Source organism: Podarcis pityusensis (genome assembly GCF_964106645.2).
Source record: "Podarcis pityusensis genome assembly, chromosome: 4".
In the NCBI taxonomy this organism is placed as follows: Eukaryota; Metazoa; Chordata; class Lepidosauria; order Squamata; family Lacertidae; genus Podarcis; species Podarcis pityusensis.
This window is the reverse complement of record NC_138027.1, coordinates 89,430,127-89,437,898: the sequence shown is the minus strand read 5'-3', so window position 1 is coordinate 89,437,898 and position 7,772 is coordinate 89,430,127. Positions and strand designations below refer to the sequence as shown.

The window sequence follows — 7,772 nt, the reverse complement described above, 5'->3', positions numbered from 1 at the left end:
ATTTGGATATGAATCTTGCTTTTAATTTCTGGCTAATAATTATGTGCATCTATAATGTGTGTTGGAAGAGCCTAGCTTTCAACAAGGGTGTTAAAAAGTTGATGACATGCAAGCTCTTATGTAGATTGATTTGCTAATTTAAATTTCATTTTGCCAAGAACGCTGCTAAACTAGAAGACTGAACTGGATTTTATTTTATTAACAAATATTTAGGGCAATTTTAGAATATTCATATTTTAGAAAGTATCTTTATTACTTCACTAAGGATGAAGTTTATGTAAAGGGATTGTGGGATACCATAGCACTCAATAATCAACTAACAGTGACATCCTATGCATGTTTATTCAGAAGAAAGAGCCAGCGTCTCAAAGTGTTCCCTGCTTTGTCATGGCACACACTGATAGCCTAAATTTCCTTTGATTCCAAGACAATAGAATTAAGCACAATAACAGTAGACAGTACTTTGCATCTTGCCTCAAAATAAATGTAGATGGGATTTCAACCTTTGAATAATTCCACATTTATTACGACTGGCATGAATCTGTGGGTACATTGCAGTGACACTGGCACAACTAGAATCCCCAGCATGTGCAAATAGTTCTTTAATAAAATGTCCCATCCATATTTTGTGTATTCATTGCTGGAAACAGCAATGGACTATCAGCATTCACATAATGCAATGGCATGTATCAGACATTTTAGACTCCAGTGACCACTTTATGTTTCTTAATCGACAAAGGAAAGGCTGAATGTGCCTATTACCCATTTCTCTGGGTACGAATAACTTTAAATAGCCCAGGTAGAATATAATCAGGAAACTGCCTGTTCTATGGCACATAAGATGGATTTTGATATTCCATTTGCTCATACTTGGACCAGCCATTCTTTTTGCCGATTTACATAGCCCAAGACAGCCAATAGCAGGTGTGCAATCCAGTTTAATGGGTGTTCCATCTGTCCAGGAACTCCTGCACTGATGAGCAGTAGGAGATTCCTGGTCTATGAAGGGCAGATCAGAAGGCTCTTTATGATCACTAACAGGTGCATAATAGCTCTATAAACCAAGATACATTTTTTGTGCAAACTAAAACAACTTCTGCTTTATCAGCCAAAGAAATAACATTAGAGATGTGTTGGGCAATTGGTCCATTCACTTCACTGGACAGTAGCCAGATCTGCAGAAGTTCAAAGAGGAGACCAAGAGAGTATGCAACTCACCACCATTGCCTTTCATGTGACAAACCTTCTTCAGCAGAAGGTCAATTTAAACCCACCTGCTCATGCTTACATAATTTGGTTATTGTTTGGCAGATCTTCTATTGCTATATTTGAATAAATACAACCTTTTCACTCAGGTAGGTAGCCGTGTTGGGCTGACACAATCGAAATAAATAAATAATTGTCCAGTAGCACCTTAGAGACCAACTAAATTTGTTCTGGGTATAAGCTTTCATGTGCATGCACGCTTCTTCAAATACATGGTTTACGTATTTCTAAACTTAAAACTATGGAGAGACCTGGTCTGAATAGAGATATTAGATTCTTGTCTCATTACATATGCTAAAGCTATTTTTGGTCATCTGCATACTATCCCTTGCTTTTTCCTGTAGGACTAATTGCAGTCGTTCACAGTCGTCAACAGGTTTACCATACCTATTGAATCAATCACCCATCTCCTACTACCCTTCTGCAAAAAACCCCACCCCACCCTCCCTCTCTATATAAGGGTCTGGTGACTTCTGTTTCAGTGTATCTGAAGAAGTGTGCATGCATACGAAAGCTTATACCCAGAACAAACTTAGTTGGTCTCTAAGGTGCTACTGGACATTTTTTTTTATTTCTTTATTTATTTCAACCTTTTCACTGTTACTCTGTCTCTTGAGTCTTCTTGTGGCACCTAAAAGACAAACAAACACATTGCAACATACATTTCTGTAGGCCAGAGCCAATTTCATCAGAGCATGCCAAATATTTGATCTTTATCAGTCCAGAGTTGCATTCCTTCAAGGAGGTAATCTGTCAAGGGGAGTGCCTGCTGTCAGCAGGCAAGACATGAGCCAGAAGCAAGTTAGAGGTGGGCAAGGCCAAAGCCAAATTTGGGTGGGGCCAGAACCCAAAGCAGCCAAGCACCCCCCTCCAACTCCCTTTCCTCTCTACCCCACCCATTACCGTGCACGAGCAATTAGGCGAAGCAACCAATGATGTGCAGCTAAATTTTTCAAAGGGGTACAGTTAGAACCAGAGGCACCAGCTTGTGAGGGCAATGGGGGGCAACATCATGTGTTTAATGTCGCACGTGTGAACATCATGCCTCCCTCCCTAAGCTGGGCAGAAGCTTCCAGGGTGTCAGGCTTCAGGAAATCTACTCCCTCCCACGGTGGCATCAAAGAAGCAGATTTAAAAAAAGAGTTCTTACCAAATAGTTTATTCAATAATCAAAGAGAGAGAAAGGAATGCAGAATCTCTCTAGATAATGGTGGTTGCTCCAAGTAAAGTCCAACCCCCTCCGTCTCCCTTATCCTACATCATTCCCAGCTGATCTGAGCTTTCTGTTCTCCTACCCTCAATGTCCGCCTAGTCCTGGGAGTGGTGGGATCAGGAACTCTCTCCAAAGACACTGAGTCTGTCAGCTGTTTCTCTCCCAGTGCTGCTTCTTCCTGCTGTTCCTCTTCTAATATTTCCCAGCTTTTCCCTTCTGCAGCCTCTGAACTATGTCCTTCTGCAAACCACTGTTCTAAATCTATACAGTGGTACCTCGGGTTAATAACTTAATTCATTCTGGAAGTCCGTTCTTAACCTGAAACTGTTCTTAATATTTGATATACATATTCAGTACATTGGTACCTTGGGTTAAGTACTTAATACGTTCCGGAGGTCCGTTCTTAACCTGAAGCACCACTTTAGCTAATGGGGCCTCCCGCTGCCGCCGCACCGCCAGAATAAGTTTTCTGTTCTCATCCTGAAGCAAAGTTCTTAACCCCAGTACTATTTCTGGGTTAGCGGAGTCTGTAACCTGAAGCATATGTAACCCGAGGTACCACTGTACTGTCCTCCTGTTCTCAAGAAGGTTCAGGAGAAGGCGGGCGGCCCCCACCATTCCTCCTCAGTCCAGGCCCTGACACTGAGCTTTGGGAAGGAGGTGCCATGTCTCTGACGGGATGCTGTAGTCCTCCTTCCAAAGCCAGTCAGGCTTTGGCAAGGTGATGGAATGGCTATTGGACCCATCAGAGCATTATGCCTCACTCCCTAAGCAGGCCAGAAGCTTCCCAGGCTTTGGGAAGGAGTCTAGTTCCTGGGCCTAGTCCCCCTAATCCACTGACCGCTCACCACTGCAAGTAACAGATTGCCCATCCCAGGATGAAGAAGAAATGAATCTAGGAACCCAGCTTATATTTGTTAGCATTATCATGCTAAAACTAGTATATGGAGTTGGAGTGGCTTTTGCTTTAACTCTGGCAAAGTTACTTTGTGTTCCATCAAACACAAAAGAAAAGGTAGCTCCTTTTTATTGCAGTGTGGGGAGCGAGGGGTGGATGATTGTAACCTTTAGCTATTATACACAGAAGAAGGATCGATTCTTGGTTTTAAATCATATAGCGGTTATTAGACACAATTGCTGGTGTTGCATCTTGTAGGATATTTTCAATAAACTTTTCTAAAGATACATAAGCATGTCAGTTATGTGGGATGGAAGCAAATCAGAAATGGTTTGTCACACAAAAGAGATTTATCTTAGATCAAAATGATTTGCAGGGCCCCACAGAAATTGATGTCACATCACTTCCTCTTATTATTCACTGACAGGTCTAATAAAGCTGCTGATATGTTCAGCAACTTGAGTACAAATCATGGGTCATGGCTGAGCCAAACTTCAAATCTCGCTGAATCCAATGGCAGAGCACTAAACATTCGAAATTAGTGGTACCTGGAAGTTCTGATGAACCTCTCTGAACATGTTACCTCATTTTTCATCCATACTTCAGGGGTAGAACACAGGCATGACATGCAGAAGATCACAGGTTCAATCCCCAGTATCTCCAGGCAAGACTGGGAAAGAATCTGCCTCGATAGCCACTGCCAATCAGTATAGAAAATAATGGACTAGATGGGCCAATGGACTCAGTATAAGGCAGCTTCCTGTATGTTTAGATTGTGCCCCATGATTTGTCAAGATTTTGTCAACAGCAACCACAACCCAACTTCCTTTTTTCAAGAAATGAGATGGCGTAAGAGCACTGGGCAAAGAGTGCTCACATAATTATTTTTGTCGGGAATGAACATCACCAGTGGTTCCTGGTGCCCATTGGGATTGGTGAAGCAGAAGACAAAGATGCCAGCAATAAGTGGAACTAGGAGCAACGACAGCCAGAGCCAGCTAAATTTAGTTTTGCCACGGCTGACTTGTTTAACTGGACTGGTTGATTCAATAAATAGGAAGGCAGGCAGGTGGAGGCTGCAGAATAAGGTTGGTGGAACAGGGACCCATTTGCCCAAATGGACCAGACTCCACTTCATCATCTGTTTGGGGGTTGTCTGGATTTGGGGGGGTGTCTTCCCTCCCTTCCCCTTCCTTGAATATGAGCAAAATAGGGGTATGTGGGGTTTTTTTTGGGGGGGGGGGAGCACTGGCTTAGCTATAGAGCTTTGCAGTGTACAATTTCTTTTGGCAAAGAGCTGTTGCTTCCATGGGCTAAACACAGAATCATAGAGTTGAAAGAGACATTGTAAAACATTTAATCCACCTTCCTGTTCAATGCAGGAAATGCAGAGCTAGAACACTTGCAACAGCTTCAATCCCAGACCAGCTTGAAGACCTTCAGTGAGAGAGAGTCCTCCATCCTTCTAGGTAATTGGTTAAATTTTCAAACTGCTCTTACCATCAATATCCCCCCCCCAAAAAAAATATTCATTTGAAATAAGGCCATCAGATCTTGCCCTATACTATTTCTTTTTAAGTGAAGAAATATACAGTGTGCATGTGTGTGTGCATGCGGGCACACACACATACACACACACACACACATTTTATGAAACAGAAGATAAAACCATAGAGAAGTAGCATTCTATTTCAGTGATCTGATTCTTTGTTTCACTTTTGTGCCCTAAAGGGACTTAATGACTAGCAATGAACTGAATTTCAGTGCTTGCCTTATTCAGAATAGTAGAGAGAGGAGGAAAAACATTGGGTTGACCCTGAGTTATAAAAGATATAAGAAATATCAAGTCTTGAGCATTAAATCATTTAAGAAAAATATATCTTACTTCCTTTCTTCCAAGTAGTATTGGATGATTTCCTGCAAGTCTTGCTTCCCATTAAGCTTCTCGTAATAATCTTGCTTCTTGTGGCCTTGTAAGTCACTGTCACTCGCTTGAGTTTCTCCGATTTGGACAATTTCTCCTGCAAATGGTCTTCCCTTGTTCAAAGTTAGTCGCATAATCTGTCAATTTACATAACTATACACAGGAAACGGGAACTTACGTACTCACATACCTAATGAATGTATTAAGATTAACAAGGAAGAAGATGGACTGAAGTCAGGTCTAAACTGACTCTTCGTGAAAAGGTCATCCTCAAACTGCAAAATGAAGACTCCTTTTATATCTCAATGAAATATGAAAAAATAGTTCCAAAGGAATTACCTTCCGTGTTTACTATTGCCCACAACTTACAATGGTATTTAAGCATAACCACTAAATGATTTTGCATGGCTACCCAGAGAAGCCCTCTCCACATGCAAATCTGAACCTATTAAAAAATATTATGCAGTATTTATTTGTCCATTAAATCTATTTGTTATAAATCTATAAAAACCCCTAATTGGTTACAATTTGGCCACATTCTGCTCAGTGTTCAAAACAGGACATGGAGGAGGTCCAAATGAGGTCGGAGTATTGCAAAATTTGTCTTTGCTTCCTGCAGCCAAGGAACAGAGTTTAAATCATGGCAGGTATCCAAATGCATAACTTAATGTACAGGTCAGTGTGAGACTCCTTGGACTCCAAGCAGCTACAATATTCATGTCCACATTGCTTATCTCCCTCACTGCCACAAACAATCGGATCTAACATCTCTGCCAGGTGTCTTATCTTTTTCTCAGGTGCAACGATCTGACAAAACTGGTTCAAGGTTACCTGCTAATTTAACCTTCTTCTTCTTTTTTTTTTAAAGTTCCTGTTACCCAGAGACCATTACAGAACAAGCTGCATTCAATATCTTTGGTTTATAAAATATGCCTTCAGGGTAACTTGTTCTGTCCTACATAATTATCCTATAGCTTAAAATTAACCTAAGTCACATATCAACCTAGAGGGAAATATTAGGGCTGCGGAAAATCGTGGGACTATACAGACATTCTGAACAAACAGTTAAATTTGCTGTGTATCTTTTGTTGGTTTCTGGAAAAGAAAATGATGTGCTTGCAAAGAATGCTGGCATCTATACCAGATGCCAACGTGGTGCCCTTCAAATCAGCCAACATAGGTAAGGGATAGTCTAACAACTTATGCTTGTCATCACAATGCCTACTCCAAGTCTATACCAAATACGCAGGTTTTTGAAGGCTGTCCACCTTCATCTCTTTGTAAATGCTTTCACTATGTGTATGTCTGTATTCATGTGCATAACTGGGTGGGAAATTGCATGTACAAACATGCGCTGTGCATCCACTTCCCTTCCCCAATCTTGTGACATGTAACTGTAATGATATCAGGCAGGCAAGCAAGCCCCGATAAGAAGTAATGACTCTTATCATTATCTTTTATGGACCTTTAGTTACAAAAAACACATCCAGAGCACGGCTTCTCGCCTGCTCGCATTGACAATAGTTGGTCAGTCTGAATCTCCACCCCTTTCACAGCAGGAAGGATGCCAAGTCCCTGCCTTTCCCCTCTTGCCCTTTCGTTGTCCTCTGATCTTATCCAGTCTCTTAGAACGGGGACTCGACACACTCTCAGTCCTCTGCTTATGTGTGGATTGCCTAGCAATGCTCTGGCTGCCTCCTAACTCTCCCACTTCTTGAGACCTAACAGTGTCTTCTTTGGGAAAGAGGGTCAAACTACCCCTTCTCAGCTCTCATCTGCAGAATCGGTCTCTCTCTCACTTTGCTCAATTTCTGTGTCCGACTCTTCCCCTGCACTCTGGTGAACCACATTCCTGACAGTAACACTTTTAGAAATGCTAAAGTTATGATGATTCACAACTAAAACCTTAAGCCAATTTAAGATTTTAAAGAAGCCTAGATATCTATGTACGATGGAAACCCCTTTTCAGCCATGCATCAAGGGGAACATTCTACTTTCACTTAGGATAACATATTTATTGATGCCTTGGTTTAAAACGATGTGTTGCATGAATTAATGTAGGGAATTATCTTCCCTTTTCTTCCCCTCCATTTAATCTGTTATTGTTTTCACACACACACACCCTTTTGGATCAGTACGTTTGATGTTGTTTATATTTTGTCTTCATTTTTTAAAACAATAAAGTTTCTTTAAAAGGAGGGGCATTCTAGGAACATTCCAAGTGGTTTAGGAAGAATTTCAATGATGCTGAAAAATGCTGACTTGAAGTTCCCCACCTCTGTCCTAGAACAACAGTATTTCAGATAGTGAAGGGTGAGTTTTTAATCTTCTATTGGGGAGCGACATCACATTTCACATTTCTGAATTTTGGGTTGAGAAAACTTTTTAAGCCATGTTAAAATTCTGGAGCACTAAATGTGATGGGTACTTATTCCAGCAATGGAAGGTCCTTGATTTGTAATAAGTTAAAT

General features: G+C 41.1%; 1 long non-coding RNA gene across 1 annotated transcript in view; it reads left to right on the top strand.

Moving 5' to 3' along the window:
* The first annotated feature begins 2,989 nt into the window (after nt 1-2,989).
* The window catches only part of LOC308475922, a 260,650-nt gene continuing 255,867 nt past the window's right edge, over nt 2,990-7,772 (top strand). Inside the window, exon 1 of the long non-coding RNA XR_013985536.1 lies at nt 2,990-3,034. This is a non-coding gene — a long non-coding RNA (uncharacterized lncRNA). The remainder of the gene's footprint in view (nt 3,035-7,772) is intronic.